The following is a 27,640-nucleotide window of genomic DNA, read 5'->3' as shown; positions in this document are numbered from 1 at the left end:
ACAGTCATAAGTGATATAAAGTTAGGCAAATAATCGTAGACTCTGCCCTTTAGGAGTTTATGATCTGGAAACTCAACTCATCCAGATAAGCTGGATGCCATTTAGCAGAGTACTGCTGTAGAATTCTGAGAAATGGTACTAAGTGGCTGTAAAAGGTCAATTTTCTTCCCAAAGTGCCAAACTATTGACCAGAAAGTAAAGTAGTGCACATGGTGGGTGGGTATAAGTGATCTTCTCACTTGAGATGGTGTTATTTGGGCTGAATTTGAACTAGAGATATCCTTGCCCCTGAAAAGATTGAAGCAGCAATTTAGAGAGAGCAAATGACATATCTGAGCTCATCAAAAGCAAATTAGTCCTTCAGGAATCTGGGAGCAGGTAATGCTGGTGAGGGATGCAGTGGGGAAAACGAAATTTCTGGCATCAGAATAACTATGCTCTATTCCAGCTTTGTCCCTCATGGGTGGGCACTGGGTAATGTATTTAACTGTTCTGCATCATAGTTTAGTTACTCACCTGTAAAATGAGAACTGTAATCATGTTTACGGCTTCATGATATTTGAAAATTGTACAGAGATCCTGCAATGAAAAGTGAACTCAAAATGAATTTATACAAGAATAGTCACAATAATGTTTCTTTCTAACTAGGCTGAGAGCTCTATACTTTTGAAGCAAATTAAGTATTTGTATAAAATGCAGTTCTAATTTTTGGAGAGTATTTATGTGCTGCAATAGTTTTACCTATTAAAAATTACTCTAATCCAATTAAAGTATTTTGTTACATGGTTCGATTTAGAGCTTAGTTTTTGCTGTTACAAATGAACTATGTCTAATCAATAATTCATCTATTAGAATTCCCCTTTTTTGGAAGACTCACAGAATGTAAGATTTGGGAAGCCTACTAGAAATAATGTTATCCTACTCTTTATATGAGAAAATAAGGAACTTTTGAGCATGAACTACTTGGCCAAGGTCCAGCAATAAGCTGAAAGGAAAGCTAGTGCTAGAATCCAGGTTTCCTGACTCCTTATTCCAGTATTTCTGTAAGTATTCACGTCTCATAATCTTTCATTTCTAGAAAGTGTGTGACAGAATGAAAAACCATTATGGTACGGCAAAGTTGATGAACTCAGAAGGGACAGCTGGTGTTTGTGGGTGGACCCTACTATGTGCCAGGCACGGTGCTAAAGGCCGTGCATATGCTATTTCATATAGTCCTCACAGTGAGCACTGAGGAGGCACTATCAACTATTCAACAGATGGGGACACAGGATGAGAAAATTTGAGGAACTTACTCAAATTCGCACTACTTGAGGTGGTAAAGGTTCACATTCCAGTCTCTCCAACACAAAAGCCCATCATCTTTCCCTTACACCATACTCTCTCCCTGAAAAAAGTGCCATGAGCATTTTGAAAATTTTTTCTGACCCAACCAGATGAGTCAGCAGCACTGATCAGAGACAACATTGGGAAGTTCATCTAGAGCAGTTATCTATTTTCTCTCCCACAGTCTTCCTCCACATTTCATTGGTCCTGTCTGTTCTTAGGCATCCAGCTCTACTCAAGCTGTTCTTAGAATCCTCTTTGGGCCTAGTATCCTCAGACATACATAAAATTACTTTTTCTCCTGTTTTTCCCCCATTTATCTATCGCACTACCTTTTCTCATAGTTTTTCTCCATTTAAACTCTTTATTCCCTAAGTAATAAACTTCAGTATTTATTTAGAAGGAAAATAATATGATTTTTACCCTATGCAGAACTGATAGAGGCTTACCGTATTGTTTTCTTCCAGACATTGTTCCATTTGCCCAATGAGATTTAACGATTGATGTGACACCTTTTCTATACTCATTGGGTAAGAACAGGCCTTCCTAGTCAAGTTTCAGTGCTTCAAACTATGACTGAAAAAAAAACATAGGCTGAATTAATTCAGGAACAAAGAGCCTGAAAGCAGTCTATTCATTTGGTGTTCACAAGGAAGAATTATGGGTAGAGATTAAACAATAGGAATTACAAACTCTTCGTAATTTTGTTTACATTAAGTAGGATAATGAGTGTAAAGTGCTTTGCACATATAAAAATGCTCATCAAGAGTTAGTTACTATCATATATTGCCTTGGATATTATAGAAAGATGCAAAAACTGAAGAGAATCTGATTTAGTTTAGAGTGAGAAAATACTAGGAAAGGTCCATTTAGGTTTGGTTATTATTAGTTATTTTCTGAGTCAATAACTGTTTAGAGATTGACTCTGCGGTAGGGGTGGGGGAAGAGGGAGTAGCTAATTATGCACATGCAATATATAAATTCTAGATTGACTTATAAAATAAACTGGTATGATCTCAATTTTTTCTTGATATTTGGGGTAAGTTAGTAAAAAGCATCCTTTTATAATGCTATAATAACTAAATCCTGAGGCCCTTAATTATCAAAGATCAAATGTTTTCCCCTAGGCAGATATATATGAGAAAAAATATCATTGCTTGTCTTCCAATGAAACTATGTTTAAATATAAGGATGAAACCTGCACATTTGCATGCCCTGATTACTCATAATAGGAGAGAATACTGTATATTTTAATATATAATTAAATTCAGCAAATACAGCAAATAAAGAAGGATTGCTCATTCTCATTATGATGAAAAATAGTTTCTAAAAATATCCAGGATTGAATCTATCTTGAGACATGTAACGAAAGCCTTTGTTTGGCTTTAAAATCATTGATATGACTTGGAGCTGTCAGGCAGGTATGTTAATATAGGCTATGTTTCTGGCCAGGATAGTGTCTATTTTGCCTGAACAGACTCCTCTGCCGTCATTGCATATTTATAGAACGATGTGGCACAAGGTAGGCATATCTGCAGGGCAGAACATTGTTTTATCTCAATTGTGTGGTTGCATATTAACCTGGGAGTAGGAATCTATCTTTTCCCATCACTTTTTAAAAAAAACGTGCAGAGCAATTTTTCTACTTTTATAATTCTATTACTTATATTTCTTTCCTGAAAGCTACTGCCATGTTATCTCATATTTGGCTGAACGTGTACGTAATTTGTTCCAAACCTTTAGGGAGTTTCACTACTTATAAAGCTCAAAATTTAATGAAATTAGACTTCAGGTAAAGAGTAATATAAAATCCTCAATTTCTTTTTGTAAATATTTGATATATTAACTAAGAGAAGACTAGAAAAAATAGGAGAGCTCTGAGAAAATTTGGCATTGTATATAGGCATTTTTACATAGTGGATCTGACGAAGAGCATTTCTCTAGTAGGAATGGGACCTGCCTAAATATATATTACTAAACATGGTGAGTGATCAGACAGAATAGTGATTTTGGAGACCTTCTGATTTAATTTTCAGAGAGTTATGCTATTCAATGATTCAAATTAGTGGTATATTTTGAAAGTCGTTTTGGAGGGAATAAAATTGCACATAACCTAACTATCTTCAACGAATCAGATCCTTAAGCATGATTTTGAGACATGTTTGATGATTTGTTAATCTATATGAAAATGATGAACTAGTAATTCGAAAAATGGGATCTGACCTTAGGAATGGAGAAGCCGTATAATTCAAAATACATGCTTGATCACAACCTGGCCTCAGTCAGTCTAACCAATAAGCATTTACTGAAGGTGCTCTGGTTTTGGAAAAGGCATTGTATGATATAAGACACAGTGGGGTCTGTATAAATGTGTCTGTAAATGTGTGCGTGCTGGGAAGTTGATGGGGGAATTGATATCAGTATAAAAGAAGTTAAAGACTATCACTTCTATAAGAAATGTCTCCTATTCAGTCTCTCTCTCTGCCCAAACTTCCAGTATCATGCTGCTTTTAACACAACAAATAGAGAAGAAGGAGACAGACTGGCTAGTCATGGTTAAAAAGGTTTCTATTGATGATAATAAGTTAATGAACAGACAAAAGGGTTTTCCGGGCCTTCCCCTTCATGCAAGGCATACAAAAAAGACATTATGAAAAGACAATGAAAAATAACCCATGATTTCAATCACTTTTTTTTTCTTCTGACTGGTCTTTTTGTCTCAAAGAACTGTGTCAAATCTGGGCTGGTTTTTCCCACAATGTGCCTACTGTGTGGAGTCCGCATTGTGTAGCCAAAAAACATGAACTTTAGAAACAGACAAATTTGAGCTTCATCACTGTATGTCCTGTGCAAGTTGCTTAACTTTTTTCTGAGACTTAGGTTTTTTTCTTCCATTTGTAAAATGAGAGTGAGGATATAATGATCTCTACATAATTAGTTTACCATGTGTAAACTTTCAGTGCACGAGGACTTACTTCTATTTACCTCTTCCTCAGCCATAAAAATTTTGGTTCAAGTATTTATCTGAATTTCAAATTATACTTTATTAGGATAATTATAAATATGGGGAAGTACAGATTGAACATGAGAGTGGAAAGTAAAGTAAATGAAAGTGTAAGGATAGATGGATTTGATACTGAAAGCTTAGGAAACAAAAAGGAAATATGGAGAATTAAACCAGCCTTAGGATTCTCTTCCTCTGTCTGTTAGACATGAGAAAGCTAAGTAGTAGCAGTGTCAAAGAGAATGTTTAGCCCCTCCATAATCTCCACTGGCCTGTCACATACATCAAGTTACCCCCAAATGAGAATACTTTTAAAACCAAAACAATGTGTTGGCTATGCAAATACAATCTCAAGATGAATGTCCTTCGACACCCTTAAAACTGGATAAACACATGCATAGCAATGAAATTGGACCCCTATCTTGCACCACTCACAAAAATTAACTCAAAATGCATCAAAGACTTAAAAATATAATGTGATACTGTAAAACTCCTTGAATAAAACGAAGGGAAGAAGTCCTCAATATTGGTCTTGACAATGATTTTGGGGATATAACACCAAAAGTACAAATGACAGAAGCAAAATTCAACAAATGGTACTACATCAAGCTTAAAAGCTTCTGCACAGCAAAAGAAACAATGAAACAAAACAAAACAAAACAAAGCTTCTGCACAGTGAAAGAAACAATGAAACAAAATGAAAAGGCAACCTACAGAAAGAAAACTTTTACAAACCATATATCAAATAAGAGGTTAATATCCAAAATATATAAATAACTCATAAACTCAATAACAAAAAAACAATGTATTTAAAAAATGGGCAGCGTAACTAAATAGACATTTTTCCAAAGAAGATCTCCAAATGGTCAACAGGTACATGAAAAGATGCTCAACATCACTAATCTAACAACATCTAATCATCAGGGAAATACAAATCAAAACCACAAAGAGATATCACCTCACACCTGTTAGAATGGCTATCATCAAGGAGACAAGAGAGTTCCAGTTCAAGATGTCCACATAGGAAGATCCTAAACTCACCTCCCCCCACGACACACCAAAGGTACAGTTACAAATGGAACAATTTCCTCTGGAAAAAACCTAAAAACTAGCTAAGCAACTCCTAAACAGTGTGCAAATGAGAAAAAAATCCACATCAAAGTGGGTAGGAGAGACTGAGACACAATCTTGCCCTAAACCCCACCCCTGGCGTGGTGACCCCAAATCAGGAAAAAACTCAAACCCTCTCCCTGAGGAACAAAGGGTTTGAACCCCACATCGGGCACCCCATCTTTTAAGACCTGCACCTGAAAGATGAGCCCCCAAAGCTTGTAGCTTTGAAAACTAACAGGGTTCGCATCCATAAGACCCACAAAGCTATAACAACCTGAGAAACAGCTCTTAAAGGGCTCGTGTGCTCAGACTCACCAGCCCCAGGGCCCAGCACAGAAGCAGCTAATCAATGATCCCAAAGAGACCTGCACCAAGACACATTATAATTAAAATGTGAAAAGTTAAAGACAAGGAGAGAATCTTAAAAGCAGAAAGAGACAAAAAACTTATGTCCAAGGGAACTCCCATAAGACTATCAGTAGATTTTTCAGCAAAAACTTTGCAGGCCGCAAGGGAGTGGCATGATATATTCAAAGTGCTGAAATAAAAAAGCTTCCAACCAAGCATACTCTACCTGGTAAAGTTATGATTCAGAACTGAAGGAGAGATCAAGAATTTCCCAAACAAGCAAAAGCTAAAGGAGTTCATCACCACTAAACTGGCCTTCAAGAAATGTTAAAGGGACTTCTTTAAGCTGAAAAGAAAGGGTGCTGATTAGCAACAAGAAAACATATGAAAGCATAGATCTCACTATAATATAAAAATATTATATATAAATATTGTATATTAAACATAATAAAATATATATAAAGTATATACATTTTACTTTATATAAATAAAGTAAATATAAAAAGTAAAGGTATTAGATTAATCATTTTTGAAGCTAGTATGATGGTTAAAAGAGAGAAAAGTGTTAAAAATAACTGTAACTACAATAATTAGTTAAGGGATACACAAGATAAAAAGAGGTAAAATGTGACATCAAAAATGTAAAACAGGAGGGGAGAGTAAAAACGTAGATCTTTAAAATGCATTCAAACTTAAGTTATCAACTTAAAATAGACCGTTATAAATACAAGTTATTAATGTAAGCCTCATAGTAACCATAAAGCAAAAACCTATAGTAGATTTACAAAAGATAAAGAGAAAGGAATCTGAGAATACCACTAAAGAAAGTCATCAAACCACAAAGGAAGAGAAGAAAAGACGAAAGGAACAGGGGAATACAAAGCAGCCAGAAAACAATGATCAAAATGGCAATAAGTACATAACTATTAATAATTACTTTAAATGTAAATGGATTGAATTCTCCAATCAAAAGGCACAGAGTAGCTGAATGGATAAAAAGCAAGATGCATCTAAATGCTACCTACAAAAGACTCACTTCAAATGTAAGGACATGCATAGACTGAAAGTGAAGGGATGGAAAAAAGATATTCCATGTGAATGGAAACAAAGAAAACCCTGGGGTAGGTATACTTATATCAGACAAAATAGACTTTACAACAAAGACCGTAATCAGAGACAAAGAAGGGCATTACATAATGATAAAGGGGTCAATCCAACAAGAGAATATAACATTTGTAAATATTTATGAATCCAACATAGGAGCACCTAAATATAGAAAGCAAATATTAACTGACCTAAAGGGAGAAATAGATAGTAGTAAAACAATAGTAGGGGACTTTAATACCCCACTTACATCAATGGATAGATTATCCAGACAGAAAATCAATAAGGAAACATTGGCCTTAAATGACACATTGGACCTGAAGAACTTAACAGATATACAGAACATTCCACCCAAAAGCAACAAAATACACATTCTTCTCAAGTGCACATGGAACATTCTCCAAGGTAAATCATATGTTAGGCCACAAAAGAAGTCTTAATAAATTTAAGAAGATTGAAATCATATCAACTATCTTTTTTGACCACAATGGTATGAAACTAGAAATCAAATACAAGAAGAAAACTGGAAAATTTACAAATATGTGGAGATTAAATAACATACTACTGAACAACCAATGGGTCAAAGAAGAAATCAAAGGAGAAATCAAAAAATACCTTGAGACAAATGAAAATGGATATACAAAATACCAAAACTTATGGGATGTATCAAAAGCAGTTCTAAGAGCGAAGTTCATAGTGATAAATGCCTACATAAAGAAAGAAGAAAAATCTCAAATAAACAACCTGACAATGTACCTCAAGGAACTAGAAAAAGAAGAAAAAATGAAGCCCGAAGTTAGTAGAAGGAAGGAAATAACAAAGGTCAGAGCAGAAATAAATAAAATAGAGACTAAAAAGACAGTAGAAAAGATCAATGAAACTAAGAGCTTTGAAAAGATAAACAAAATTGACAACCCTTTAGCTTGACTCACCAAGAAAAGAGAGATACAACTCAAATAAATAAAATCAGAAATGAAAGAGAATAAATTATGACTGATACCACAGAAATGCAAAAGGATCATAAGAGAGCACTATGAACAATTATATGCCAACAAATTGGACAACCTAAAAGAAATGGATAAATTCCTAGAAACCAACCTACCAAGACTGAATCATGAAGAAACAGAAAATCTGAAGAGACTAATTACTAGTAAAGAGACTGAATCAATACGGTAGTACCCTTATATGCAGTTTCGCTTTCTGAGGTTTCAGTTACACACAGTCAACCGCAGTCTGAAAATATTAAATGGAAAATTCCAGGAAAAAACAATGCATAAGTTTTAAATTGTGCTCCATTCTGAGTAGCATTATGAAATCTCTCGCTGTCTTGCTCTGTCCCTGCCAGGACATGAATCATCACTTCGTGTGGTGTAGCCACACTGTATATGCTACCCACACTTTAGTCACTTAGTAATCATCTCAGTTATCAGATTAACTGTTGCAGTATCACAGTGCTTGTGTTCAAGTAACCCTTATTTTACTTAACAATGTCCCCAAAGCATAAGAGTAGTGATGCTGGCAATTCAGATATGCCAAAGAGAAGCCTTAAAGTACTTCAAGTGAAAAGGTGAAAATTCTTGACTTAATAAGGAAGGAAAAAAATCATATGCTGAGGTTGCTAAGATCTATAGTAACTTTTATTACAGTATATTGTTACAATTGTTCTATTTTATTATTACTTGTTAATCATTTACTGTGCCTAATTTATAAATTAAACTTTACCATAGGTATGTATGTATAGGAAAAATTTTAGCATCTATAGGGTTCAGTATTATCCATATTGTCAGGCATCCACTGGGGGTCTTGGGACATATCCCTTGTGGATAAGGAGGGACTACTGTATTCAAAAACCTTCCAATAAACAAAATTCCAGGACTAGATGACTTCACTGCTGAATTCTACCGAATATTCAAAGAAGAATTAATATCAATCCTTCTCTAAACTCCTCCAAAAAATAGAAGAGGAGGGAAAACTTCCAAACTTATTTTATAAGGCCAACATTACCCTGATACCAATACCAGACAAGGACACCAGAAGAAAAAAATTATAGGCCAATATCCCTGATGAACATAGATGCAAAAATCCTCAACAAAATATTAGCAAACTGAAGTCAACAATACATTAAAGGGATCATACACCACGATCAAACGGGATTTACTGCAGGGATGCAAGGATGGTTCAACATCCACAAGTCAATCAATGTGACACACCACATTAATTAAATAAAGGATAAAAATCATATGATCATCTCAATGGATGCAGAGAAAGCTTTGACAAAATTCAACATTTATGATACAAGGTCTCAACAAAGGGCAAATTGAGGCAACATACCTCAACATAATAAAGACCATATATGACAAGCCCACAGCTAACGTCATACTCAATGGTGAAAAGCTGAAAGCTTCTTCTGTAAGATAAGGAAGAAGACAAGGATGCCCACTCTCACCAAATTTAATCAACATAGTATTGGAAGACTTTGCCAGAGCAATTATGCAAGAAAAAGAAATAAAAGTCATACAAATTGGAAAGGAAAAAGAAAAACTGTCACTATTTGCAGGTGACATAATATTATATATAAAAAATCCTAAAGACTCCACCAAAAATCCATTGGATCTAATAAACGAATTCAGTAAAGTTGCAGTATACAAAATAATAGGTAAAAATCACTTGGGTTTCTATACACTAATAACAAACTACTAAAAAGAGAAATTAAGGAAACAGTCCATTTTAAATTGCATCAAAAAGAATAAAATACCTGGAAAAAAATTTAACCAAGGAAGTGAAAGACTTGTACACTGAAAGCTATAAGACATTAATGAAAGAAATTAAAGACACAAGTAAATGGAAAGATATTCCATGCCCATGGATTGAAAAAATTGATATTGTTAAAATGTCCATACTATCCAAAGCAATCTACAGATTCATTGCAATCCCTATTAAAATTCCAATGGCATTTTTCACAGAAATAGAACAAACAATTTTAAAATGTGTATGGAACCACAAAAGACCCCAAATAGCCAAAGCAATCTTGAGATAGAACAATACAGCTGGAGGCATCATGCTCCCTGATTTCAAACTATATTACAAAGCTATAGTAATTAAAATAGTATGGTATTGGCATAAAAATAGACACATAGATCAATGGAACAGAATAGAGAACACAGAAATAAGCCCATGCGTGTATGGTCAATTAATTTACAACAAACGAGCCAACAACAATGGGGAAAGGACAGTCTCTTCAACAAATAGTGTTGGGAAAACTGGACAGCCACATGCAAAAGAATGAAACTGGACCACTATCCTATCCCATGCACAAAAATTAACTCAAAATGTATTAAAGACTTGAATGTAAGACCTGAAACTGTAAAACTCCTAGAAGAAAACATAGGCCGTAAGCTCCTTGACATAGGTCTTGGCAATAATTTTTTGGATCTGACACCAAAAGCAAAGGCAACAAAAGCAAAAATAAATGGGACTACATCAAACTAAAATATCTCTGCACAGCAAAGGAAACCATCAACAAAATGAAATGGCAGCCTATTGAATAGGAGAAAATATTTGCCAATCATATATCTGACAAGTGGCTTAATATCCAAAATATATAAAGAAAGAACTCATACAACTCGATAGCAAAAAAAAAATCCGATTAAAAAATGGGCAGAAGATCTGAATAGATATTTTTCCAAGGAAGACATAGATGGCCAACAGGTATATGAAAAGATGCTCAACATCACTAATCATCAGAGAAATGCAGTTCAAAACCACAATGAGTATAAATTCACACCTATTAGAATGCCTATTTTCAAAAAGACAAGAAATAACAAATGTTGACAAGGATGTAGAGAATAAGGAACCCTTGTGCACTGTTGAGGGGAATGTAAATTCATGTAGCCACTATGGAAAACAGTATGGAGGTTTCTCAAAAAATTAAAAGTAGAACTACCATATGATCCAGCAGTTCCACTTCTGGATATTTATCTGAAGGAAACAAAAACATTAACTCTAAAAGATATATACACCCCAATGTCCATTACAGCATTATTTACAACAGCCAAGATATGGAAACTACCTAGGTGTCCATCTATTGATGAATGAATAAACAAAATGTGGTGTGTGTGTGTGTGTGTGTGTGTATATATATATATATATATATATATATATATATATAATGGAATATTATGCAGCCATAAAAAAGAATGAAATCTTGCCATTTGTAATAACATGGGTGGAACTTGAGATCATTATGCTAAGTGAAATAAGTGAGACAGAGAAAGACAAATACAGTATGATCTCACTTACGTGTGAAATCTAAAAAATCAAAATAAACGAACAAAATAAAACACCAAGCTTATAGACACAGAGAACAGATTAATGGTTTCCAGAGGTGTGGGGGTAAAGGGAGTCAAAAGGTACAAACTTCCAGTTATAACATAAATTAGCCATGGGGATTAATGTACAGTATGGTGACTATAGTTAACAATACTGTATTGTATACCTGAAAGTTGCTAGGAGAGAAAATCTTAAAAGTTTTTATCATATCAAAAAAAAAATGTAACTGTGTATGATGATGGTTGTTAACTAGATTTATTGTGGTAACCATTTCACAATATATACAAATATCGAATCATTGTGTTATACACACGAAACTAATTTAATATTATATGTCAATTATACCTCAATAAAAACGTAAATATTCATTACAATACAGGTTCAACAAGAAATCAGAATAAACTGCAGGGAAATCAGGCAACAGCCTTAAGTAATTAAAAACGTCCTACCTCTTCTTCCAGTCAATATTTGTTTATGTGGTATAAGTATTAGTTGATGAAGCAGGAAATGAGAGCAATTATTATGAACAAATATTTGTATTCTTTTAGCCCAATGACATGAGAAACACTCAAAGGAGGTGAGAATTGCAAGGTGAGAGTTAGGTGGTACTAGAAAATGTGGATTAGATCAATACAGTTGAACTTGGAGAACAGATTTTTAATGTTTAGAAAAATATCAATCAACCAATAAATACATTGGAAATGGAAGAGATGAATATTTTATTCATTATACTATATTATATTACTTTGAAAAAATCATTTTTTTCTCTCTGATCTTCAGTTCCCTCATTTAATAAATTAAGTGGCTAGACTAGATTATATTTTTTAAAAATAAATGATTTATTTTGGAATAATTTTAGATTTATCAAAAAGTTGCTGAGATAATACTGCAAGTTCTCATATACTCCTCACCCAGTTTCCCTTATTGTTATCATCTTACATCAGTATGGTAGATTTGTCAAAACTAAGAGACCAATACTTGCAAATTACTATGAAGTAAACTCTAGACTATTCAGATTTCACCAGTTTTCCCACTACTGACATTTTTCAGTTCCAGTATCCAATCCACAGTGCATTCAGTCATCACGTCTCTTCAGTCTTCTCAGGTCAGTGACAATTTCTCAGTCTTCCTTTGCTTTTCATGACTTTGATAGTTTTGAGGAGTACTGATCAGATATTTTCTGGAATGTCCCTCAATTGGGGCTTGTCTAATATTTTTTTCATAATTAGACTGAGGTGATGGGTTTTTGGTAAGGATACCACAGATTTGGAGTGCCCTTCTCATCACATCATATCAGAGAGTACATGATATCTACATGACTCATCGTTGGTATAAATCTGGATCACTTGGTTAAAGTAGATCTGCAGTAGTTTTCTATGGCTGATATAACAAATTGTCAAAACTCAGTGGCTTATAGCAAACCAAATATAATACCTTATACTTATACCTTATAGTTCTGTAGTTCAGAAGTCTGATGTACACCTGACTGAGCTAAAATCAAGGTATTGGTAGGGCTGCATTCCTGTCTAGAGAGTCTAGGGGAGAATCCATTTCCTTGCCTTTTCCAACTTCTAGAGGCCACTTGCATTCCTTGGCTCATTGTCTCCTTCCTCTGTCTTCAGTTAGCCACTGCAGGCTGAGTCCTTCTCACATTGCCTCACTCTGACACTGACACATAGTCATATCCGCCTCTGACTCTGTCTCCTCTTTGCTTTCCTCTTCCCTATTTAAGGACTCTTGTAATTATATTGGACGCAGTCAGTCAATCCAGGATAATTTTCCTATGTTAAGGTCAGCTGATTAGCAACCTTAAATCCATCTGCAACCTTAATTCCCCTTTGCCGTGTACAATAATATGTTCACAGACTTCAGGGATTAGGACATGGACATCTCTGGGGGTGCCATTATTCTGCCTACCACAGGTAGTAGTTGCCAAATTTCTCCCCTGTAAAGGTATGATTTTTACCTTTTCACACTCTTTTCTTTGGAAGTAAATCATCAAGTCCTCATGCAAAGGGGGAGGGAGATGAAGCTCTAACTCCTGGAGGGGGGATAAACAAACACATGTGCACATGTGTGCATGCATATACAATTTGGAAGTCTTCTATAAGGAAGAGTTGACTCTTCTCTTCCATTTACTTATTTATTAAAACATTTGTGTCTATCAGTATTGACTGATGTATACTTGGGTTATAATCCAAAACTGTGTTGTTTTTTATTTTGTTGCTTAGATGATAATTTCTTTCCTTTGTTTTTGTTAAGTTACCAAAATCATGCACAATTCTTAGTTTTAAAAAAGATCAATATAGAAATGTGTATGGTGTGGGCCGGCCCCGTGGCTTAGCAGTTAAGTGCGCGCACTCCGCTGCTGGCGGCCCGGGTTCGGATCCTGGGCGCGCACCGATGCACCGCTTCTCAGGCCACGCTGAGGCCACGTCCCACATACAGCAACTAGAAGGATGTGAAACTATGGTGTACAACTATCTACTGGGTCTTTGGGGGAAAATAAATAAATAAATAAAATTAAAAAAAAAAGAAATGTGTATGGTGAAAGTTAAAAGTCTCTTTACCCTTTCTCAATCTTATTCCCCAGAGATAATCATTATTATCAGTTTATACATAGACTTTTTTCTATAAATATTTAATTATTTGGATATAATGTAAACAGATGCTTTTTTTTCAATTTACATAGGCTTGTACTTCACGTTATGCAACTTTCTTTTCTCATATAACAATATGTCTTAGTGATCACTGCATGTCAGTACATTTATATATGCCTACCTTAGTCATTTAAATGGCTACACAGTATTCCCCTAATATTTATGTACCTTATTTACATAATCTCCTCTCAATGAATTCACAGGTTGTCTCTAGTTTTTCACTATTGCAAGCAATACTGCAGGGAACTTGCTTGTATATTTTGTACAATGCACTAGTCTTTCTACGTGATTAAAAGACTTCAGGTGCTGTCTGGCTCAGATTCTTTGCTTCCTCAGTATTTTCGGAAAGATACAACCAGAGCTGACATTAAAGTATAACTTTCAGAGGGTTAAAACATGCCTCTCATGTAAATAAAAAAAATCAAAATGTCTAAGATTTTATGTAATTTATTAATGTATGAAGCAGTATGATATTTTTAGTTGAGGTAACATTGGTTTATAACATTATATAAATTTCAAGTGTACATCATTATATTTTGATTACCATCCATCACCATACATGTGTGCCCTTTTACCCCTTTTGCCCTCCTCCCTGTCTCTTTCCCCTCTGGTAACCACGAATCTAATCTCTGTAGCTAATGCATTTGTTGTAGTTGTTTTTATCTTCCACTTACAGTGAAATCATATGGTATTTGACTTTCTCTGACTTATTCCGCTTAGCATAATACCCTCAAGGTCACTCATGTTGTCACAAATGGCAAGATTTCGTTTTTTTTAAAGCTGAGTAGTATTCCATTGTGTATATATGACACATGTTCTTTATCCATTCATCCATTGATAGGTGCTTAGGTTGTTTCCAAGTCTCGGCTATTGTGAATAATGCTGCAATGAACATAGGGGTGCACATATCTTTACACACTTGTGTTTTCATGTTCTTTGTATAAATATCCAGCAGTGGAATGGCTAGATCGTATGGTAGTTCTAGTCTTAATTTTTTTGTGTGTGTGAGGACGATCAGCCCTGTGCTAACATCTGCCAATCCTCCTCTTTTTTTTTTTTTTTGCTGAGGAAGACTGGCCCTGGGCTAACATCCGTGCCCATCTTCCTCCACTTTATATGGGATGCCACCACAGCATGGCTTGCCAAGCGGTGCATCAGTGCATGCCCGGGATCTGAACCGGCGAACCCCGGGCCGCCGCAGCGGAGCACGTGCACTTAACCGCTTGCACCACCGGGCTTGTCCCTCTAGTCTTAATTTTTTGAGGAAACTTCATACTGTTTTCCATAGTAGCTGCACCAGTTTGCACTCCCACCAGCAGTGTATGAGAGTTCCCTTCTCTCCACATCCTCTCCAACACTTGTTATTTCTTGTCTTGTTAGTTATAGCCATTCTAAGGGGCATGAGGTGATATCTCAATGTCGTCTTGATTTGCATTTCCCTAATAATTACTGATGTTGAACATCTTTTCATATGCCTGTTGTCCATCTGTATATCTTCTTTGGAAAAACGTCTGTTCAGATTCTTTGCCCATTTTTTACTTGGGTTGTTTGTTTCTTTGTTGTTGAGTTATATGAGTTCTTTATATATTTGATATATTAACCTCTTCTCAGATATCTGGTTTGCAAATATCTTCTTCCAATTGTTAGGTTGTGTTTTCATTTTGTTGATGGTTTCCTTTGCTGTGCAGAAGCTTTTTAGTTTGATGTAGTCCCATTTGTTTTTTTTTTTTTTGGTTCGTTTCCCTTGCCTGGTGAGACATGGTATTTGAAATGATGCTGCTAAGACCGATGTCAAAGAGTGTACTGCCCATGTTCTCTCCTAGAAGTTTCGTGGTTTCAGGTCTTGCATTCAAGTCTTTAATCCATTTTGAGTTAATTTTTGTGTATGGTGTAAGATAATGGTCTACTTTTATTCTTTTGCATGTCGCTGTTCAGTTTTAACACCACCATTTATTGAAGAGACTTTCCTTTCTCTATTGTATGTTCTTGGCTCCCTTGTCAAAAATTAGCTGTCCATGGATGTATGGGTTTATTTCTGGGCTCTTGATTCTTTTCCATTGATCTGTGTGTCTGTTTTTGTGCCAGTACCATTCTATTTTGATTACTATAGCTTTGTAGTGTGTTTTGAAATCAGGGAGTGTGATACCCCCAGCTATCTTCTTTTACTCAGGATTCTGAAGGGAGCAGTATGATTTTGAGACCAGTTCAAATAACAATTTGAAAGATAGATAATCATGAATGCTTAAATGAATTTACTTATAATCGCAACACTGATGAATAGCCTATAAGACAATAAAATGTAGTGTTTGAGATTATCTTTTCTACAGGGCAGAATCTCTACCAAAGTAAATGTATTTGCATATCTATGTTCAGGAATCATTTTCATTGCTATCAGTTTCTACAACTAACAGCTACCCCACACTGTTGTAAAATAGCAAGTTAATTGAAGGTGCCTACACCTATGGAATCATATAAACCCTAGAGGATCTACTACATAACTCCAAGTACTCCTCTGAAATGATACTCAGTAATCTCTTTTGCCCCTTTTCAAGTCTTGGACAATTATTTCTAACACTGGAATTGAATTCTTAAACCACAGAGACTCCATAATTATACCCAGAAGCATGAATCATTGTTCAGTCACGCTTACTGACAAGAGAAATTTCCCCCTAATTAGCCTTAATGAAATTAGTATTACCATCTTTGGTCTGCATATGGCTGTCTCTTTATATATTTAAGTTCATGGGTACAAGAGAGCCATAGTTTTTTCTTAAGAACTTTGCTTGCAATTAGGGCATGCTACCACTAGGCACGGAATGGTGCCTTGATTAGAGCCCACCATAGTATGGTAAACATAGAGAGAAGTTAAATGCTAGTTTTCTCCTATCTTAAGCAGGGCTCTTTGTCCTTTGAAGGTAGCATTAACAGAATATCTGTAAGAACTATGACACATAGAAAATGAGATACAAACTTGCTTATAGTATTCCACCGAATTAGAAAATAACTTTACCTATAACGTACATAACGTTTTTAAATGCTTTTTAAAATAATTTAGCAATACTTTAAAACAGATATAAAGTATAAAACCCCTATGATGAGTCAACAAATGCAAAAGCATTGAACCTGCATTATTTCATTTAATTCCTCTAATAACTCAACGAGGTACGTAAAACAAGTACCTGTTTACAGATGAGGATGCTGAGGAGTTACAAAGTTATGTCACTTGTTTATGGCCACAAAATGAGTCAGTTTCAGAACTGGGATTGGAAGCTCCATTTTTTGACTACTAGTCAACTCAATGCTCTTTCTATTGCATATCACTTGGAAGTTATTCTGTAAAAAAAAAATAAGTATCTTCTTCACTATATCTAATCTACGAAAAATATTTATTGAGTACCTAGTAACAGGGCACTGTATTAATACTGTGAGTGATGCTGAGAGAGATAGAAGATGGTTTTTCCTTCAAAGAACTTGCAAATCTAGTTAAGAAAATAATATTCATTAACTTAACAAATGGTTATTGTGTACCAACAATGTGTTGGGCATTGTTCTAGGCACTGGGAGTATATTAAAGATCTTCTTGGGGCCAACCTGGTGGCTCAAGTGGTTAAGTGCGTGCACTCCACTTCAGCGGCCTGGGGTTCGGAGGCTCGGATCCTGGGGTTGGGAAGTTCGCATCCTGAGCGCGCACAGACGCACCGCTTGTCAAGCCATACTGTGGCGGCATCCCATGTAAAGTAGAGGAAGATGGGCACGGACGTTAGCTCAGGACTACTCTTCCTTGGCAAAAAATAAAAAAAGGGGGATCAGCATCGGATGTTAGCTAGGGCTGATCTTCCTCACCAAAAAAAAAAAAAAAAAAAGATCTTCTTACAAGGTATGAAAGCCGAGATCACAAATTTGCATGTCTACAGGTGCTAGCAGGTAACATACATAAGTGAAACAGGCCTAGTGGAAGTGTCAAGGACAGTGGCAAATAAAAGAATGCATGCGCTATCTACATGGAAAAGAAGCTACTCAGTTCTAGCTGCATGTGGGAAGGCAGACTTGAAGTCGCCAGTTCTTCAGATTTTTAGAAAAGAAGGAAATCTGGATTTTTATGTGAAACGTTGGAAACTAAGTTTATTTTTTATGTAATGCTGAGTGGGTCAAACAAAACACATCTGCTTACGAAATCTGGTTCATTTGCTTGACAACTTGTGACCACTGCGTTAAATGATAATAGCCAAATGAAGATCAGAGACAATCAGCACTATTGGAGTACCAAAGTAAAGAGAGTAACTTGAGCCTGGGGTAGCCAGGGTAGATTTCATAAAGGAGGTGGGTATTGAGCAGGACCTGGGAGACTGAACACAGTATGTGGGAGTCCTGGCTCCAAAGCACTTCACGTACCAATGTCCTTGTTTGTTAACTGAAATCACCATAAGTCAATGGCATCCGCTAGCTGCAATGACCTTAGTGTAGTATCAGGACATAAAACCTGATAATCCCACGTCCTCTGCCAGGGACACAGCCCAAAACCGTAGGGTCAGGTTTGCAGTTGGAGTCTGCCTGGAAGAGAAGCATTGAAAAAATGGAGCATACCCAGATTCTGGTAACCAGAGTAGTAAAAGAACTGGAAATCATAAGAGACAGATATGTATAGCCAGAATGAGCCATTAAATATATGGCTTATACCACCTCCTTACTTAAAATCTTTCCAGGGGATTTTTAGGGCAGTGTACTTACAACAAAGTTCAAATTTCTTATCATGACCTACAAGGCCCTAAAACTCCGGCTCCCGTCAGAGTACCTAGTACCTATCGGAGTACATAGTACCTCTTTGCACTCATCTTGCACCATACTCTCCGTTACCAACTATACTCCAGCTAAAATGGCTTTCTTTCTATGCTTCATAATTTCCAAACATTTGCATACTCTCTTCCCTCTGCCTGGGACACTCTTCATCATGGTTTGTTTGTTTTAATAACTGGTTTGCTTCCGTGCTTCCAGTCTCAGCTTAAATGTTACTTTTTTCAGAGACATCTTACCTGACAACTATATCTCAAGTAGCTTTCCCTCCTTATTCTCTGGCACAGCACCCTCTTCTTTTCCTTCTTAGCTCCAGGAGGGCAAGTACTATGTCTACTTGTTAACTGTTAAATCACCAGCACGTAGTACAATACTTGGCATGACAAGGTACTCGATAAATAGTCATTGGATAAAGAGATGACTGAATAGGGCCAGCCCTGTGGCTTAGTGGTTAAGTGCTTGCGCTCCGCTGCTGGCAGCCCGGGTTCAGATCCCGGGTGTGCACCGACACACCACTTCTCCAGCCATGCTGAGGCCGCGTCCCACATACAGCAACTAGAAGGATGTGCAACTATGACATACAACTATCTACTGGGGCTTTGGGGGAAAAAAATAAATAAATAAAATTAAAAAAAAAGAGAGATGACTGAATAAATGAGTCATGAGCACTTCTTCACACATCTGAAGGGATATTGTGAGGAAGGTGGAACACCTCATGATTATGGCTCCCTTCAGGGGGCATAGATACTGCCCTGGAAGCAACATATGTGGAGAGCAAGGACAAGCAAAGTATTGGGTGCAGAAATGGCTGAAAACATTTACTGGGCTCAGGATCCTGTTAATCACACACATTCATACAATAAACTTTCTCTGGTAAAGGGGAATAGATTTTTCCAAATGCAGATATAAGGAGGAGAGATAGTTTGATCATCTCTCTCAGTCCCTGTGAGAACAACCTTTAATTACACTGGTACAGTAGGTACGTTTGCTAAAAGCAGCATTTTATTAGTCATATCACAATTGGGTTCAGTTATGTCTGGCAAACTCTTTCCCAGTCCCCATCCTCAAGGAAATGCAATGACAGCTTCCCCCTGACACATCTGACACATCTCCCTGTAATCTTCAGTCCTTCCTTCATCTGGAAGCCAGAATGAGTTAGCTGGCCAAAATGCAAACACTGCGGTGAGTCTGGGGAATAAAGACAATGGCACTATCTGAGAAAATTTCAGAAGGTCACATAGCAAGCTACTGAAGAAAGTAGAAAACGTCTGGGGAATGCAGAAAGACAAGGAAAGTGTCAACAGTAAGTGGACAATTGGTGCACATTATTCTACTAAGTCAGCGTTAGTGACTGAAAGTGAACATTCAAATTCAGCATTCGCATTCCCAGGATGACTAACAATCACCAAGCACACAAATAGATTAAATCTGTGGACTAGAACTGCACAAGGATGAAAGAAAGACTAAAAGGGCATGATATATTGAGGAGGAGTTTGAATAATTTAATGATCCTAATTTTGTCTTCAATGCTGTCTCATTTGAGGTACTTCCAGGGGCAGACAGCTAAATAAATGATGGAACATTTGTAATATATGACCCAGATGCTAGACCCTTTAATAAAATAGCTCATTTTGCCCTGTTCATGTATTTTATTCATTTTATTAGAGCCAGAGGCCTAATACATACAGTAACGTCTTAATTATCCTAATGAGGAAAAAGTATAAGCTAGAGAAATTCAATAGACCAAAAGTGGATTTGAGCTTTGAACTTCAACTCTCAAATGCTAAGCCTTCACAAAAACTGCTGATATATAGTGTCACTTGCTTAATAGTATATTTCTCTACTTTGACTCAGTCTGAGATGGCCCAAAGGTACTTACCCAAAGGTAAGGAGAAGGAAAAAGAACAAAGGTTAATAAGGAGAAGGTAAAAGAGAAGAATAAGATCTAGAATAAATGACTAATAAAAGTTTGTTTCCATATACATTGTCCACAAAGAAGCCCAGGGATGAAATGGTGTTCTGTTTCCCATTTCGCAGGAGAGAATACACTGGGATCGTTTCTTTATGGTGACTCGATGCTGAACCAGCAGATGAGATTTGTTAGCTATAGAATTATGCTCAAAATGTTGAGATCATGGGTTTGATTCCTTATTCACACATACAACCCATTCATTCATATTTTGAATGAGCAAAAGCTTTGAATGAACATCGGAGTAGCAAAAAAGGTATCGGACTTAGAATGATAAGACTTGGATCCCAGTTGAAGCTCTGATACTTATTCATTTTAAGTGACTTGACACTGGACAAGCAACTTAAACTTTCTGAGCCTCATAAAATCAGTATGGCCAAAGCTTTTCTGCCTGCCTTACAGGGCTGTTGTGAGATAGATATGAAAAGGCTTTGTAAACTGTCAAATGCCACACAAATGCTACCAGTACATATCAAATACCTCTTATAGAGGACAATTCTGGTCCGTTTTCACAGGGCCTATCATGCCAGATGTTAGGCAAGGGTATAATTTTGAGATTGGACTGGAAGAAGTAAGACAAAGGCAGGAAACAAAAAAGATGGAGGAGCACTTGTCTTGTGTCCATAGAGTATATAAAAGCTGGATTTTTAATAGATTTTTGCAGAAGCAAAGGCAATCTTCCATCTGGGCTCTTGATTCTCCTTCCTTTCCATCTTTACCACCACATTCTGTCATTCACTCCCTTCTCCCATATCTTCAATATCTCCCTCTCTGCTTTTTTCCTCAGCCTTATAAACATGTTTCAGTACTCCCCACTGCCCTCAGAACAAAGCTCAGATTTTATGAAACAAAAATGTCTTTCATGACCTGTCTTCTGTCTTCCTATCTTGTGTTTCATTCTTTGCCACGTTCTGTACCTCTGATTTCCTTGTAGTTTTTACCATACACGATGTTCTTTGTCAGCTCTGTTGCCTCATGCTATCCATTCTGCTTAACATGACCTTCACCTTCACTTCACTTGGCTAACTCCTACTTCTCAGACCCAGTTCACATCTCTTCTTCCATGTCACTTTCCTTGACACCTCAAGATTGAGTTAGGGACCCTTCTTCCTCTATAACATACTGTATGTCTATCATTGCAAGTACCATATTGTGTTATATTAAGAATTTCTTGTTCATATGTCTTTTTCACCCTCAAGATCATAGGTTCCTCGAGAATTGGGACTTACCAGACCCATAACAAAGGGTCTGGCACATAGTAAACACTTTTACTGGTTGGATGAGGTTACCTAAAGCCAGCAAAACTATCTGAAAGGATAAGGAACTCTCAGTCAGTCACTGACACATTGGAGTGAATGCATTCAAAACTATGCCTTTCTCTTGATTCACAACTAAAATAAGCTGTGCCAAGGAAATGAGAATTTTGATTGGGACAGGGATTCATAAGTAGGTAATATGAGGACGTGGGACATTTGAGGTCTTAGAGAAAGCCAGACAAAGTGCCACAATGGAAGGCACTGATCAGAATCAGGGGGAACAACCAAGGGCTGGTTACTCTGGATACAAGCATATCCAAGGGCCAATTTAGTCCCAGGGAACACACAGATTCAAGGTCTCATAATCAGGAAAGCAGTAGGTGGAGCAGAAGCAGACATAATACCCCATAAGATGGGACAGTGAAAACTCTCTCTCTCCCATTCTCTTCTTGCTGTAGAATGGCTTGCCGAGGTCTAGAAGTGTCAATGCTGAGGTGAGAATCCAAACAAGCAGAACAGGGCACTGATGACAGTGAATAACCTAGTCTTCCAATGAGAATTTTCTGCCTGCTCTGCAGGCTCTCCCACTGCAGAATATCTCCTGCCTTCTAAGGAGATATTGTTGTATGGCTCACAACAGCCCATGACTACCAGTGGGAAACTCCCAGGTCCTTAAAGAGGGTCAATGGTATCATTTTCATACGTTGAATGTATTTTCTTTCTTTTTAGTATGACAAGAGGCAGGCAACAATTGTTTTCATGTGGCTATTAGTTAGCCAGATATTGAGTTCAGCTGATTGACACAGACAGCTGCTGCAGCAGCCCCAGGACACGCTCCCCAAGCTAAATTACACAGTGTGTCATTCCACACTGTCATTAACAAATGTAACAAAAATCACAATATGAGCTATAGCCTTCTAATGAAAACGTTGCTAGTAATTAGACTCTTCACTTGTTTATCTGAGTCTCTTGCCACCACTCCAGATTGTTTATAACATTATAGCCCATAAGCTGAATTAGAACTTTTTATAGGTATGTTTTTATTTGGAAGTGGTCGTATCACTTCAAACCAGCTCAGTCATCAGTGCACACTTTGAAAGGTGATTAGCAGTAACAGGAATATTAAGTGCCCAGTGACTCTGAATCTTCTAGAAAATGCATTCATTACAATGAATTTGTGAATTTTTGGATCAATGATTATAGATAATAATAGCAGCAGTAGTAATAATAGTAGCCATCATTCATCAACTATTACTATATACCAGGAGTTTTACGTACATTGTTTTATCAATTCCTCACAACAATGCTGGGAGGTATGATTAACACCTCTGTTTAACAGATGGGGAAACTGGAAATCAGAATGATTAGGGGACTTGTCCATAGCTACGTGGAGGTAGTAATAAACACATAGCAGATCCTGGATTTGAAGCTAAGTCAGTAGAACTGCAAAGCCTTTGCTGTTAACCATGATGCTGTAGTCTTAGCTATACTTTTCTCTGTTTTCTCAAATTTTCTAGAGTAGTTGTATCTTATTTGGTAATAACATGTAAATATCATTTAAAATGTATGAAACACTTAGGATTGCAATTCAATTTAATTCCAAAAAAATTTGTTGAGCCCTTTTTACAATATAAAAAACTGTGCACAATGCTGGGGAAACAAACTCTCATTCCGAGCCTTCAGGGAATACAACTGGTACAATTTGTAGGAACAACCCTATAATATACTACAAAATGACTGAAGTCCCAATAGGAACATGTAAACTAAGTGTTAGGAAAGCACTAAACAAGGAGAGATGATTTCTGGATAGAGGAAGAAATAAGAAAAGGCTTGATAAAGGATATAACCTATAAGCACAATTTTAAAAGATACCTAGGATTTAGTTTTCATTAATTTTCAAAGTAATAACCAGCTCCTTGTTGAAAATATAAAAGTTAAGTGAAATGTAAAAAGTACAGGAAATGACCTGTAAAGAACCGCTGTTAACATTTTGGAGTATTTCCTTGCAGACTTTATTCTTTGTCGATCATTTTCCTTTAAAGAGTTGAGGTCCTATGTGTATATTGTATCTTGTTTATTAAGTAACATCATAACCTAAGCATTTTCCTGTGCTTTTCTGACCACTGGAGTATTTCTTTTACCTTTGCCCTCCCCTAAGTATCAAAATAACTCTCATTCCAGTAGCTGTCAAAGTGTGATCAGAGGGTCTCTGTGGATCCGATAGCCCCTTTCAGGGGATCCACAAGGTCAAAATCATGCATAAAGGATCCACTTAAAGTGAAAAGTAGACTAAATGATTTTAATGTAACAGAGTATGAAAAGTTCATTGATAGAGTTTCAGATTCCCCATTGCAACTAACCTTTGAGAAATTGCCACCTGTTGAGTTTTGGTGTAGTATCAAAGAAGAATAGACACCAATTAGTTGACAAGGCTTTTAAAATACTCCTCCACTCTCCAACTATGTATCTGTATGAGGCTGGATTCTCTTCATATTCTTCAACCAAAACAACATATTACGAAAAATTAAACTCAGAGGCAGGTGTGAAAATCCAGCTGTCTTCTGTTAAGCCACATATTATAAAGAGATTAGTAAAAATGTAAAACAGTGCCACTCTTCTCACAAAATGTTTTGTAGTATGGAAAATACAGTCATTTGTCATAAAAATGTCTAAGTTTATTTTTAATTTCTCAATTTTAATTTCTAATACAGTAAGTATTGGTATATATAACCCACATAAACAAAAGTTCTTTGAGGTCCCTCAATTATTTTTTAAGAATGTAAAGTGGTCCTGAGACCAAAAAATTTGAGAACCGCTATCTTTCCATGTGTGAGGCATGCCTTAATCACGGCTACCACCAAATAGCTTTCCCTTACCTTTAGACTAGGTTAAATGTCACATCATCCCACAATTATTGTTCAAGCACTCAGCACACCTCCAATGAGTTCCTCAATGTCTAAATGTCCCACTCTACCATAAGCTTCATGATGGCATCAACAGTGTCTGTCTTATGAACCTCTGTATCTTCAGCACCTGGCAGAGTTTCTGGCATGTAGGAGATATTCTATAAAATTTGATATATAAATAAATAAATGGAATTTATAATCTTTTATAAACCATCGTGTTAATAGCCACAAAGTATTCCATTATATGGATACAGCATCATTTACTTAATCATTCAAAATTGATAGGGTTTTGGGTAGAAGAGGTAGAAGGCCTTCTTGACAGGAGAAAAGAGTACGAAAAGGCACAGAGGGAGAAAGTGTAATGAAATTGTAGGGTACCTGGGTACACTAGAGCACCGGGAATGTAAAGGGAAGTAGTAGAATATAAAGACAGATAATTAGGTGGGAGCAGACTATCAAAGATCTTGAATGCTATATTAATAAATTTAGACATTATTTAGTAAGTAATATACAGCTGTTGGCTGTGCTTGAGCATGAGAACAACATGTTACATTTGTGCTTTAGGAAGATTAATCTAGAAGTAGTGTATAGGATTGTTTAGAGGAAGAGACCAGAGGGTGGGAGATCAATAAGAGGCCCTCTTTCCTGACTTCTTCCCTACAAAGAATTATTGAATAAATATTCTATCACAGAGAATAGAATCAAGAGTCATTGGATGATAGAAATGCCTAAAATAATTAGTCTGAATGATCCAGGGAGAAAAAGAGTTAAAGATGTGACCAAGTTTCTCAGTCTGAGTGGCTAACAGGACAGTAGTGCCATTAGAAGAAACAACACGGACAGAAAAGCTGTCTTACATGGTGCACTGTTGGCTTTAGCTTGGCTATGTGAATGTGAGACAGTGGTGGTGTGAAGTAGCATGTGGCCTCTGGAAGATTTTTGGGCCAAGATGCAGTCAGGTGCACTTAACCCATTAAAAATAGAAAAGCCCAGAAAAAATAGCAAGTCTAGAAGAATTAGATTTCTTTAGCATAGCTGATTCTCAAAGTGGAGACAATGGGGAAGTCTGCCTCCTAGAAAGGTGTATTGAGGGGCCGGCCTGGTGGCGCAAGTGGTTAAGTGTGTGCACCCCGCTGCGGCTGCCCGGGGTTCGCCGGTTCGGACCCCGGGTGCGCACCAACGCACCACTTGGCAAGCCATGCTGTGGCAGCATCCCATATAAAGTGGAGGAAGGTGGGCATGGATGTTAGCCCAGGGCCAGTCTTCATCAGCAAAAAACGAAAGAGGAGGATTGGCAGATGTTAGCTCAGGGCTGATCTTCCTCACAAAAAAAAAAAAAGAAAAAGAAAGGTGTATTGAAATCTCTTGGTTGGAGAGGATGTGGTATGAAGGAAGGAATAAGACAGCATGTATAATTTGAAAAACCATTTCCAAAAGACCTATAGGTATTATAGTACAAACAACTGAGAGGAATGTTCTTTAACAGTTTCCCCAATTTCTATCATTTATGTGTCATATTATTTTCTTTAAATCAACCCACTTTCTTTTATTTAGCATGAGTAATATATGTTAAAACATGGATTTTAAGTGTTAGTATAACTATTAAAATTTTAAAAATGTTGATCCTTGTGCCACCTAAAATTATTTCATGAAATCCCAGTGGTGAATGTATCAAATTTTGGGGAACATTGCTCTACAAATCTTCTTGGTTGATGGGAATATACTGAAGATAGAATAAGAAGTCATTGTGCACCTAAAAAATAAGGTTAAGAAGCATTGCTTTAATAACTGTTCCTTTCCTCTGTGACTCTGGGCTGTTTCTAAGTTTCTGCTTAAGGAATGTGAGCACTAAGAAAATTTCCTTGGGTTTTTCAATCAGAAGGTCACTGCCAACCTTCTAGGACAGAGATTGGCAAAGTACAGCCCATAGACCAAATCCATCCATTGCCTGTTTTTGTAAATAAAGTTTTATTGGAACCCAGCCAAGCCCACTTGTTTACATATTGTCTATGTCTGTTTTCACACTACAAAGATAGAGTTGAGTAGTTGCAACAGAGACCAGATGGCCCACAAACCTAAAATATTTACTATTTAGCCTTTTACAGAAGAAGTTTGCTGCATAGGTCCAGGGTGTTGGTTCTCAAAGCTTTTATGTCTCATTTTTTTTTTTTTTCCCTGTGGGAAGCCACTTCTACCCCACTCTGTGGTTCTAGTCATCCCCATCCCTGACAGGTTAGGGGTTCATGCGCTTGGTTTGGTCAACCAGAACATTTCATGTCTCTAACCACAATGGTTGGTTCTGAGATAGGCATGTAAATAAAGTTGGTTCAATAATATTGAATAGATCCAGAAAGAGTTCTCATCTTCCTCCCTGACTCAGATTTTCCTCCTCCCTTTTGCTGCTAATTCACTACCTATGCTTTTGAGCATATTTCCTCTCACCTTTTCCATTAATCAACTCTCTCTCTCAATGGTTCTTTCTCCCCTTTCTAAAAACGTGTTCAAGCATTCTTCATCTCCTAAAATTGAGTTTTTGAAGACTATATTCAAGAACAGCTATTTTCAGTATGGTTTCTAGAGTCACAGAAGTGCTTCAGGAGTCATCATAGAAGGACTATCATCCAGGACTCAATAGGTCACGAGTAACAGAAACCCAACTCAACCTAGTGTAAGCCAAAATCTAAAAAATGTAATTTATAAGTTTATATAACTTAAAGTCTATGGATATGTGTAGCTTTAGGCTGGGCAAGATCCAAGGGGGCTTAAACAGCGTCATCAGGTGTCTCTCTGTCTGTCTGTCTGTGTATGTCTGTCTCTCCCTCTTCTTCATTTCT

At 36.7% G+C, this 27,640-nt stretch overlaps 1 long non-coding RNA gene across 1 annotated transcript in view; it reads right to left on the bottom strand.

The window, feature by feature from the left end:
- Positions 1-393: 393 nt before the first annotated feature.
- The window catches only part of LOC147911805 (uncharacterized), a 46,731-nt gene continuing 19,484 nt past the window's right edge, over positions 394-27,640 (bottom strand). Inside the window, exons 2-3 of the long non-coding RNA XR_015550724.1 lie at positions 1,776-1,902; positions 394-579 (exon numbers count right to left, since the gene is read on the bottom strand). This is a non-coding gene — a long non-coding RNA (uncharacterized LOC147911805). The remainder of the gene's footprint in view (positions 580-1,775; positions 1,903-27,640) is intronic.

The sequence above is a fragment of the Ceratotherium simum genome, chromosome X (assembly GCF_057802395.1).
Source record: "Ceratotherium simum simum isolate JZ-2026a chromosome X, ASM5780239v1, whole genome shotgun sequence".
Lineage (NCBI taxonomy): Eukaryota > Metazoa > Chordata > Mammalia > Perissodactyla > Rhinocerotidae > Ceratotherium > Ceratotherium simum.
This window is presented reverse-complemented; position numbering and strand designations above follow the sequence as displayed.